At 39.7% G+C, this 12,829-nt stretch overlaps 1 long non-coding RNA gene across 2 annotated transcripts in view; it reads right to left on the reverse strand.

Moving 5' to 3' along the window:
- Nucleotides 1-12,829, reverse strand: part of LOC112449117 (uncharacterized) — a 146,003-nt gene that overhangs the window by 58,190 nt on the left and 74,984 nt on the right. The window contains exon 3 of one of the 2 annotated variants that reach the window (XR_003037609.2): nucleotides 3,408-3,483. This is a non-coding gene — a long non-coding RNA (uncharacterized lncRNA). Of the gene's footprint in view, nucleotides 1-3,407; nucleotides 3,487-12,829 lie in introns of both variants that reach the window. The other variant, XR_009496653.1, reaches the window with a different exon arrangement.

Here is a 12,829-nt window from a genome sequence, read left to right on the forward strand (position 1 = left end):
TAGGGATGTTTGGAACTGCAACAAAATCAGAACATGTATGTCTTCAAGGTCTTAGAAAGAAGAAAACCTACAGGGCAGAAAAAGTACCCAAATAATGGCTGAAAACATCTGAAACATAGCAGGATATTCAAAGTTAAAATTCTAATAAATTATGCATGCTCAGTCACTTCAATCCTGTTAACCTCTTTGTGACTCTATGGACTGTAGCCTTCCAGGCTCCTCAGTCCACAGGATTCTCTAGGAAAGAATACTGGAGTGGGTTGCTATGCCCTCCTACAGGGGAATTTTCCGGACCCAGGGATCAAACCAGAATCTCTTGCCTTGCAAGCAGATTCTTTACCACTGAGCCACAGGGGAAGCCCAACAAGTTATGATGGACCTTAAACTGAGTAAACCCAAAGGAATCCATGCTAATATGCATTATAATTAAACTTCTGAAAACTAAAGACAAAAAAAAAAAAAAAAGAATCTGAAAAAATGTCACAAAGGAAAACCATTAGAAATACAGCATCATTCTTCAAACAGTGGAGGTCAAAAAAGTGGTACAAGAAATTTCAAATGTCAGAGAGTGTTTTGCCTATGTTCTCCTCTAGGAGTTTTATAGTTTCTGGTCTTACGTTTAGATCTTTAATCCATTTTGAGTTTATTTTTGTGTATGGTATTAGAAAGTGTTCTAGATTCATTCTTTTACGAGTGGTTGACCAGTTTTCCCAGCACCACTTGTTAAAGAGATTGTCTTTAATCCATTGTATATTTTTGCCTCCTTTGTCAAAGATAAGGTGTCCATATGTGCCTGGATTTATCTCTGGGCTTTCTATTTTGTTCCATTGATCTATATTTCTGTCTTTGTGCCAGTACCATACTGTCTTGATAACTGTGGCTTTATAGTAGAGCCTGAAGTCAGGTAGGTTGATTCCTCCAGTTCCATTCTTCTTTCTCAAGATCGCTTTGGCTATTCGAGGTTTTTTGTATTTCCATACAAATTGTGAAATTATTTGTTCTAGCTCTGTGAAGAATACCGTTGGTAGCTTGATAGGGATTGCATTGAATCTATAAATTGCTTTGGGTAGTATACTCATTTTTCACTATATTGATTCTTCCAATCCATGAACATGGTATATTCCTCCACCTATTAGTGTCCTCTTTGATTTCTTTCACCAGTGTTTTATAGTTTTCTATATATAGGTCTTTAGTTTCTTTAGGTAGATATATTCCTAAGTATTTTATTCTTTCCATTGCAATGGTGAATGGAATTGTTTCCTTAATTTCTCTTTCAGTTTTCTCATTATTAGTGTATAGGAATGCAAGGGATTTCTGTGTGTTGATTTTATATCCTGCAACTTTACTATAGTCATTGATTAGTTCTAGTAATTTTCTGGTGGAGTCTTTCGGGTTTTCTATGTAGAGGATCATGTCATCTGCAAATAGTGAGAGTTTTACTTCTTCTTTTCCAATTTGGATTCCTTTTATTTCTTTTTCTGCTCTGATTGCTGCGGCCAAAACTTCCAAAACTATGTTGAATAGTAATGGTGAAAGTGGGCACCCTTGTCTTGTTCCTGACTTTAGAGGAAATGCTTTCAATTTTTCACCATTGAGGATAATGTTTGCTGTGGGTTTGTCATATATAGCTTTTATTATGTTGAGGTATGTTCCTTCTATCACAGCAGGATCCTCTATGACCCACCTCCCAGAATATTGGAAATAAAAGCAAAAATAAACAAATGGGACCTAATTAACCTTAAAAGCTTCTGCACATCAAAGGAAACTATTAGCAAGGTGAAAAGATAGCCTTCAGAATGGGAGAAAATAATAGCAAATGAAGCAACTGACAAACAACTAATCTCAAAAATATACAAGCAACTCCTACAGCTCAACTCCAGAAAAATAAATGACCCAATCAAAAAATGGGCCAAAGAACTAAATAGACATTTCTCCAAAGAAGACATACAGATGGCTAACAAACACATGAAAAGATGCTCAACATCACTCATTATCAGAGAAATGCAAATCAAAACCACTATGAGGTACCATCTCTCACCAGTCAGAATGGCTGCGATCCAAAAGTCTACAAATAATAAATGCTGGAGAGGGTGTGGAGAAAAGGGAACCCTCTTACACTGTTGGTGGGAATGCAAACTAGTACAGCCACTATGGAGAACAGTGTAGAGATTCCTTAATAAACTGGAAATAGAACTGCCTTATGATCCAGCAATCCCACTGCTGGGCATACACACTGAGGAAACCAGAATTGAAAGAGACACATGTACCCCAATGTTCATCGCAGCACTGTTTATAATAGCCAGGACATGGAAGCAACCTAGATGTCCATCAGCAGATGAATGGATAAGAAAGCTGTGGTACATATACACAATGGAGTATTACTCAGCCATTAAAAAGAATACATTTGAATCAGTTCTAATGAGGTGGATGAAACTGGAGCCTATTATACAGAGTGAAGTAAGCCAGAAGGAAAAACATAAATACAGTATACTAACGCATATATATGGAATTTAGAAAGATGGTAACAATAACCCTGTGTACGAGACAGCAAAAGAGACAGTGATGTATAGAACAGTCTTATGGACTCTGAGGGAGAGGGAGAGGGAGAGGGTGGGAAGATTTGGGAGAATAGCATTGAAACATGTAACATATCATGTATGCAACGAGATGCCAGTCCAGGTTCGATGCACGATCCTGGATGCTTGGGGCTAGTGCACTGGGACGACCCAGAGGGATGGTATGGGGAGGGAGGAGGGTTCAGGATGGGGAACACATGTATACCTGTGGTGGATTCATTTTGATATTTGGCAAAACTAATACAATTATGTAAAGTTTAAAAATAAAATAAAATTTAAAAAAAAAAGAAATTTCAAATGGTAGAAGAAAAACAATAACAACAACAAAAAAAAACTGTCAACCCCAATTTTTTTTTTTTTTCCAAATTCTATATTCAGTGTAAATAGTCTTCAGATTGCTCCAGAAACATATCTTCTAGAGTATACCTTTAACATTACTGGTGAATATATATATAAAAGCTTCATATAATCTATGAGAAAGTGAAAGTGTTAGTCACTCAGTTACATCAGACTCTTTGTGACCCCATGAACTGTAGCCCACCAGGCTTCTCTGTCCATATGATTCTCCAGCAAGAATACTGGAGTGGATTGTCATTCCCTTCTCCAGGGGATCTTCCCAACCCAGGGATCCAACCCAGGTCTCCTGCATTAAAGGCAGATTGTTGACCCTCTGAGCCACCAGCTAAGCCCTATACAATCTATATGATCTATCTATAACCTCGAAAGAAATCTGGTTTACTTGCGAAGTTAATTTTCCTGCTTTAAACGCGTTCCTTGTTTCACCCGACCTCGAGAACAGAGAAGGTGAAGCCAGGCAGATGGGCTCCTTACCGTGGTCCTGGCTGGAAGGCAGGCCTGCTTCGTGCTCAGGGATAATTTCCAGAACGTGGGTCTGGTCTCCATGCCACTGCTCAAATGGAGAAAGAGAAGCCTGAGTTCATTCCCTACTTTCACAGCAGCCAAGGCCCCGCGGAGGCACCCGAGCCAATGAAAAGCAGCCTTTCGGTGCGAGGACACCTATGAGAGGTTGAGCATCCACCTGCTCTGGGTCCCGGGCCTGGACTGCCTCCCACGTGGACCTGTTGGTCAGAACCGCTTCCAGTTCCCCACCACCCACCAAAGCCCAAGTCGGAAGGACTCCGGACCTTGGACCTCAGCCTCGCGTCCTCTCAGGCCTTGAGCCACCCTGTCTGGCCGAGCTTCTGGCCACGGGACTGAGACCCAGGGGAAGGACAGAGGAGACCTGGCCTTGCATGTGCACCAGACTCCAAGGAATAAACAGCAGTTAGGGGTGATGGGAAGCGGCCCTGGCCAACCACACCCCTGCTGGCTGTGGGTACATTCCTTGGAACTCGGGGAACAGGGCAAGGACCCGCGTGCCAGTTTCAGGGCTGCTGGGCATTCCTGATCACTATCCGGAGGGGGCCTCCGGGCTGTTCAACGGGTCCTCATTGTCCTGGGACCCCTATTTGTCTCTAGGCCCCACCAGTTCCCTCCACCACCGGAGTTCTGCGTTTCACAGCCAGCCTCACCCCATCCTACCCTACCTGCGGGTGACCCCTTGGTCTGCAAAAGCAGAAGCTGGAGGTGGGATGCCCCACCTCAGATGCCTAAATTAACAATCGGTTTTAAAAAAAAAAAGAAAGAAAGAAAAGTGAAGTCACAAAAGTTTAGCTAATCTGTGATCCCCATTTGACTTTAAAGTTTACAGCTGATGTGTGTAGGTGCTTCCGAGAAGGAAATGGCAACCCACTCCAGTATTCTTGCCGGGGAAATCCCATGGACACAGGAGCCCGGTGGTCCATGGGGTTGCAAAGAGTTGGACATGACTGAGCAACTAACACTTTCACTTTTCACTTTCAAGTGTTGTGTGTGATTTTTTTTGTACACTGTACCAAAAGCTTGCCAAGTGCTTGCCACATGCTTTAGGAACTCAGTGAATATTAGTTGAATAGGAACTTGTTTAAGAAATGTGTTTATCTCAACTGAACAGATTCCATACAAAAACCTTAATATAAAGGTACCTTCAGTGTCTTTGAGACTCGCACCCTGGAAGTCTCTGTCATCTAACAGTACTGCTCAAAGGAGTTGATTGTTTCAAAGTATGCTGCGAAGCATTTCTACTTGGTACTTTGTACCCTGGGAGTGGCTGTGCTTTATATGCTTAATACTAGAGTTTCAAAAGTACCTATCTTAATTAATTAATCCATTTGATAGGCAAACAGTAACAGTGCTGACAGGCATTCTTCTAGGAGTTAGAGTAACAGTGGGATTTATAGAGTCACAACAGGGCATTATCCCCAAGGAGATGATGATATTCAGTGGGGACAGCATGAATCAGAGTTTCACAAATATTAAAATATGGGCATTCCCAGGCTTCTGTCTTTGTCTTGCTGTACCCAATGCACTATATACCTCTTCTAGTATTATCCCTTAGAGTAGATATAATATTTAAATTTATTTTTATTGTATAGAATTTAGGATGTCTTGGATCTCTACCTTCGCTATCATCCTCCCTGCATTACTGTACAACTAATACTTACAGTATTATATGTTTGAAATTATTCAGAAACATTCTGACAAGTGCAGAAGACTTAGAAAAAAAATACCCCCATCATCTCTAAACTACTTTTTCAGGAGAATAATATCTATGTATATTACAAATGCTGAAAAATCATAGTATAAGCATTTGTCCTAAAATAATTATTAGTATCTGGTTCTAAATGGTGAATTTTGACTCCTACTCTAATGCACCCTGATTAAAGGAGTAAATCTCTTCAAGTCTCTTCATACATGTATATACAGTCAAAATCTACATAATCATTTATATATATATACACATATATACATATCTCAAACTTTAAAAATCAGTAATTTTGTCTGGCCTCATGCAGCTTTATCTGCAGCATATTAGGGTTGTGAAAGTGAAAGTCACTCAATCATGTCCAACTCTTTGTGACCCCATGGACTATACAGTCCATGGAATTCTCCAGGCCAGAATACTGGAATGGGTAGCCTTTCCCTTCTCCAGGGGATCTTCCCAACCCAGGAATCGAACTGGGGTCTCCTGCATTGCATTGTAGTTATACCTATTTTGAATTTCTCCAATTTTATTTTGACTTTTTTGTCACACTCAGTATTCTTAATCATGTTTGTATAAGGAGGGACTTAGAATTAGATTAACCTAGATTAACCCAGATTCAGGCCATATGATTTCTTAATTTGCAGAAATTGCTTGAAAAAACTTGCTTCCTTTCTTTTACCCTCATTTTCTTTGTCTATAGAATGAAAGTAATGCTAGTCTTTGCATTTCATGTAATCTAATCAAACACCATGTGTGGTAAGTGATGCTTTCCTTGCTACTGAGAAATAATATATGCTATCAATTAATTGTGACAGGTCATCAGCAGTAAAATACACTCTAAATTCAAAAATTTGTTTCTTAAAAATTACAAAATAACATTCCACATCTTTGTTAGTAATGAAATATATATATATATATACGTATATACACACATATATATAACATGATTCCTTTGATCCTTTGAATGTTAGTTTCTTATCTGATTCACCTTAAGACTCTTATTATAGTGGTTTTGATGATCAGATTAAATGTGGTGTACAAACATGATAAGATACTACAAACCCATTGCCAATTCTCTTGCTTGCTATTGCATTATATGATCAGAATCTATTAATATTTACTTGAGCACTACAATTAATTTGCCTTTGATTTTAGAGAAGTACCTAAATTTTCTTGACTTCATTAATTAGCAAAATGAAAACATAAGCTTATAAACATATTATTAAGTTTAAAATATAAAATTCATTCTGAAATATTTCCCAAATATGATATGTTAAGTTGTAATGGAAAAAATGCTCAAAGCAAATGAAATCTATCTGGCATTGTTAATTCAAAAAACATTTTTGCCTGTGTGAGTGCCACTGAATGAGGAATCCTCCCAGGAAAAAAAGACAAAAGCAAAGCTTGAAATCGCCTCTCATCCTTCATAGGTAAAATCTCCAGAGTGGTGGTTCGGGCTGATGGGAAATTTTTACTCCCTGTGCTGTATCTGTTCAGTTGATAAAAAGAGGACTTTGATCACAGAGACTGTCAATCCAGCTCTTTTTATGAAAAATTTGCTTAAAGTAAACAGTAAAAGTAGCAAAGCAGTTATTAAAATTCCACCCCAATTGGCTATGCTCCCAGTTCCAAAACCCAAAACATAATGCCCACTGATTATTCAGATTATGTTTAAGACTTTTTTGTGTGTTCTTAAAAAAAATCGCCACTATAAATAACCAATATAGTTGAGAAAATTACAAATCTTCCCTTTCAAATTCTAATCATGTTAGTTGAGTTAAAGTAAGATCCAGCAAAAATTCTTTCAATAACATTTCTATTGATACAAGCTCTAAGTACTAAATTCTGAGCTATATCCAGCCACTAGACTTTTGTGGATAATTATGAAATACTATACTTGAATTTATATCCACTGACTGTCAATCATCTTAAAAGCACACTCATCTGTAAAATCCATATGTATATACATACATATATGTATATATAGTTGAGATATTAATCAATTCACTAAGGCTGTCTTTTCCCACTGCTAGTTACCTTCTGAACTATTTTCCTTTTTATATTTTAAAGACATGCCCACTGAAATTTTCAAACAAATTAGCCATATACAATGGAATAAAGCCTCCCTGTTTATTTGACAATCTTGTTAGATACAATTGCGTAACAAATACATTAAGTTTTCTCATTCTGCTTTCGGCTATTTAGGGAAGAAGGGAACTATAAAAGCTATGTTTCTTAGTATCTATTGGAGCTAAGGTTCTGAAAATAAATCGATTAATTCACTTATTTATTTCGCTAGTTTACTGAAGACAGGAAGAGTGGGAGTCCACCTTGCTGCTGGATCTTTAAGTAACACAGCCAGGAGAAATGAGTAGTTAAGGCATTCAGACTCAGCATTGCAGACTCTGAGACCATCCAGACGCAGAGCTGCTGCAGTCAATGCAGTAGCAGAGGGGCATTCTCACCTGTGAAGTGCAGCTCTATGACTCTGACCTCTTTTGTCTACACTTCTAGTGCTTTTAAGTCCCATATATTGATTTCCTTTCAAGGGAAATACCTAAAATGTTTTCTGTTTCTTCTATGAAATACTGACTGCAAACTTCTCAAAGGGAGTACATTTAATTCCAAAGCATTTTTCTAACATAAAGGGGAAATTAAAGATTGGTGATATGAAAGAATAAAAATCTAGAAAATTAACCGTATGTTTCAGAGGAATTAAAACTGATGTTTAACTCTAAAAAATATGGTTAAATGATGTTGCACAGTTCTTGACTTCAAAGTGAACATGTAACTTCAGGGGGAAAGAATTACACTATTGAATAATTTATATTCAGTTCAGTTCACATGCTCAGTCATGTATGATTCTTTGCAACCCCATGGACTGTAGCATGTCAGGCCTCTATGTCCATCACCAATTCCTGGTGCTTGCTAAAACTCATCCATTGAGTTAGTGATGCCATCCAACCATCTCATCCTCTATTGTCCCCTTGTCCTTCTGCCTTCAATCCCTCCCAGCATCAGGGTCTGTTCCAAAGAGTAAGCACTTCCCAACAGGTGGTCAAAGTATTGGACTTTCAGCTGTAGCATCTGTCCTTCCAATGAATATTCAGTACTGATTTCCTTTAGGATTGACTAGTTGGATCTCCTTGCATTCCAAGGAACTCTCGAGAGTCTTCTCCAACACCACATTTCAGAAGCATCAATTCTTTGGCACTCACCCTTCTTTAGAGTCCAACTCTCACATCCAAACATGACTCCTGGAAAAACCATAGCTTCGACTAGATGGACCTTTGTGGACAAAGTAATGTCTCTGCTTTTTAATATGATGTCTAAGTTGGTCATTGAGTGACTTCACTTTCACTTTTCACTTTCATGCATTGGAGAAGGAAATGGCAACCCACTCCAGTGTTCTTGCCTGGAGAATCCCAGGGACGGGAGAGCCTGGTGTGCTGCTGTCTATGGGGCCACACAGAGTCGGACACGACAGAAGCAACTTAGCAGCAGCAGCAGCAAGTTGGTCATAACTTTTCTTCCAAGGAACAAGAGTCTTTTAAGTTCATATCTGCAGTAATTTTTGAGCCCAAGAAAATAGTCTGTCACTGTTTCCATTGTTTTCCCATCTATTTGAAATAAAGTGATGGGACTGGATGCTATGATCTTAGTTTTTTGAATGCTGAGTTTTAAGCCAACTTTTTCACTCTACTCTTTCACTCTCATCAATAAGCTCTTCAGGTCCTCTTCATTTTCTTCCATATGCGTGGTGTCATCTGAATATCTGAGGTTATTGATATTTCTCTTGGCAATTTTGATTCCAGCTTCTGCTCCATCTCAGCTGATAAAGAATCTGGCTCCAATGCAGGAGATCTGAGTTTGATCCTAGGTTGGGAAAATCCCCTGTAGGAGGGAAAGGCTATCCACTCCAGTATTCTGCCCTAGAGAATTCCATGGACTGTATAGCAAAGTGTCAGACATGACTGAATAACTTTCACACACACTGCTTCATTCAGTCCAGAATTTTCATGATATATTCAACATATAAGTTAAATAAACAGGGTTACAATATACAGCCTTGACATACTCCTTTCCCAGTGTTAAAATAATCTGTTGTTTCATGCTTGGTTTTAACTCTTTTTGTTTCTTGAATTCTATACAGATTTCTCAGGAAGCAGGTCAGGTGGTCTGGTATTCCCATCTCTTTAAGAATTTTCCACAGTATGTTGTGATCCACACAAAGGCTTTGGCATAGTCAATAAAGTAGAAGTAAATGTTTTTCTGGAACTCTCTTACTTTTTCTATGATCCAGTGGATATAGGCAGTTTGGTCTCCACTTCCTCTGCCTTTTCTAAATCCAACTTGAACGTTTGGAAGTTCAGAGCTTATGTACTTTCCAAAATCACTGCAGATGGTGATTTCAGACATGAAATTAAAAAGACACTTACTCCTTGGAAGGAAAGTTATGACCAACCTAGATAGCATATTCAAAAGCAGAGACATTACTTTGCCAACAAAGGTCCGTCTAGTCAAGGCGATGGCTTTTCCAGTGGTCATGTGTGGATGTGAGAGTTGAACTGTGAGGAAAACTGAGCGCCGAATTGATGCTTTTGAACTGTGGTGTTGGAGAAGACTCTTGAGAGTCCCTTGGACTGCAAGGAGATCCAAGCAGTCCATCCTAAAGGAGATCAGTCCTGGGTGTTCTTTGGAAGGAATGACGCTAAAGCTGAAACTCCTGTACTTTGGCCACCTCATGCGAAGGGTTGACTCTTTGGAAAAGGCTCTGATGCTGGGAGCAATTGCGGGCAGGAGGAGAAGGGGATGACAGAGGATGAGATGGCTGGATGGCATCACTGACTCGATGGACGTGTTTTAGTGAACTCCGGGAGATGGTGATGGACAGGGAGGCCTGGCGTGCTGCAATTCATGGGGTAGCAGAGTCAGACATGACTGAGTGACTGAACTGAAAGCCTGGCTTGGAGAATTTTGAGCATTACTTTGCTAGCGTGTGAGATAAGTGCAACTGTGTGGTAGTTTGAGCATTCTTTGGGATTAGAATAAAAACTGACCTTTTTCAGTCCTTTGATCACTGCTGAGCTTTCCACATTTGCTAGCATATTGAATGCAGTACTTTCACAGCATTATCTTTGAAGGTTTGAACTAGGTCAGCTGGAATTCCATCACCTGCACTAGCTTTGTTTATAGTGATGCTTCCTAAGGCCCACTTGACTTTACATTCCATATGTTTGACTCTAGGTGAGTGATCACACCATTGTGGTTATCTGAGTCATGAAGATCCTTTTTGTATAGTTACGGTTCTTGCCACCTCTTCTTTATATCTTTGCTTCTGTTCATCCATAGCATTTCTGTCCTTTATTGTGTCCCTCTTTGCATGAAATGTTCCCTTGGTGTCTCTAATTTTCTTGAAGAGATCTCTAATGTTTACCATTCTTTTGTTTCCTGTATTTTTTTGCCTTGATCACTGACGAAGGCTTTCTTATCTCTCCTTGCTATTCTTTGGAACTCTGCATTCATAGGGATATATCTTTCCTTCTCTATGTCTTTAGCATCTCTTCTTTCCTCAGCTATTTATAAGATAACCATCTTGCCTTTTGCATTTCTTTTTCTTAGGAATGGTCTTAATCACTGCCTCCTGTACATTGTCATGAACCTCCATCCATAATTTTTCAGGCACTCTGGCTATCAAATCTAATTCCTTGAATCCATTTGTCACTTCTACTGTATAATCATAAGGGATTTGATTTAGGTCATGCCTTAATGTCTAATGGTTTTCCCAGCTTTATTGAATTTTAAGTATGAATATTGGAATAAGGAGTTCATGATCTGAGTCCCAATCAGCTACCAGTCTTCCTTTTGCTGACTGTATAGAGCTTCACCATCTTCAGCTGCAAATGATATAATCAATCTGATTTTGGTATTGACTATCTGGTGACTTTCATCTGTGGAATTGCCTCTTGTATTGTTGGAAGAGGGTGTTTGCTATCACCAGTACGGTCTTTGGCGAAGCTCTGTTTGCTTTTGCCCTGGTTCATTTTTCACTCCAAGGTCAAATTTATCTGTTACTCCAGGTATCTCTTGACTTCCTACCCCATTATGAAAATGAAATCATTTTTGGTGTTAGTTATGGAAGGTCTTGTAGGTCTTCATATAACCATTCAACTTCAGTTTCTTTAGCATTACTTGTTGGGGCATAGGCTTGGATTACTGTGATATTGATTGGCTTGCCTTGGACAGGAACAGAGATCATTCTGTCGTTTTTGAGACTGCATCCAAGTACTATATTTCAGGTTCTTTTGTTGACTATGATGGCTACTCCATTTCTTCTATGGGATTCTTGCCCACAGTAGTAGATATAATGGACACCTAAATTAAATTCACCCATTTCAGTCCATTTTAGTTCACTGATTCCTAAAATGTTGATGTTCACTCTTGCCGTCTCTTGTTTGACCACTCCCAATTTACCTTGATTCATGGACCTAGCACTCCAGGTTCTCATGCAATATTATTCTTATAGAATCAGACTTTTCTTCCATCACAAGTCACATCCACAGCTGGATATTGTTTTATCTTTGGCTCCATCTCTTCATTCTTTTTGGAGTTATTTCTCCACTCTTATCCAGTAGCATATTGGGCACCTACCAACCTGGAGAGTTCATCTTTCATTTTCATATATTGTTGCCTTTTCCTACTGTTTATGGAGTTCTCAAGGCAAGAATACTGAAGTGGTTTGCCATTCCCTTCTCCAGTGGACCACATTTCATCAGAATTCTCAACCATGACCTGTCTATCTTGGGTGGCCTTTACTGGCATGGCTCATAGTTTGAGTGAATTTGACAAGGCTGTGGTCCATGTGATCAGTTTGGTTAGATTTCTGTGATTGTGTTTTTCATTCTATCTTCCCCCTGATGGGTAAGGATAAAAGGCTTATGGAAGCTTCCTGATGGGAGAGACTGACTGTTAGAGAAGCTGGCTCTTGTTCTGATGGGCAAGCCATGCTCAGTAAATCTTTAGTCCAGTTTTCTATTGATGAGTGGGCCTGTGCTCCCTCCCTGTTTTTTGACTTGAGACTTTAAACTTTCTTCAAAAGGACTTGTTCAGTGCCCCTGACCCCACAGCATGCCATTGTCAACCCACACTTCCACCAGAGACTACTGGACACTCATAGGCAAGTCTGGGTCAGTCTCTTGTGTGGTCACTGCTTCTTTCTCCTTGCTCCTGGTGCACACAAGGTTTTGTTTGTGCCCTCCAAGAGTCTGTCTCCCCAGTCCTGTGGAAGTTCCACAATCAAATCCCAGTGGCCTCCAAACTCACATTTCTTGGGGGTTCTCAGTCCCTTTGCCAGATCCCCAGGTTGGGAAATCTGTTGTGTGTCCTAGAACCTTCTTAACAGTGCAAGAATTTATTTGGTATAATTTTTGTGCAGTTTGTGGGTCATCCGCTCAGCAACTGTATGGTAGAGCTAATGGCGACCTCCTCCAAGAGGGCTTATGCCACACTATAAGACCCAGGTGTGCTGCAGCCAGAGCCCCTGTCCCCACAGCAGGCCACTGCTGACCCATGCCTCTGCAGGAGACACTCAAACACTCAAAGGGAGGTCTGGCTCAGTTTCTCTGGGGTCATTGGGTCCTGGTACACACACACAAAACCTTGTGTGCAC

This window comes from Bos taurus, chromosome 12 (assembly GCF_002263795.3).
Source record: "Bos taurus isolate L1 Dominette 01449 registration number 42190680 breed Hereford chromosome 12, ARS-UCD2.0, whole genome shotgun sequence".
NCBI lineage: Eukaryota > Metazoa > Chordata > Mammalia > Artiodactyla > Bovidae > Bos > Bos taurus.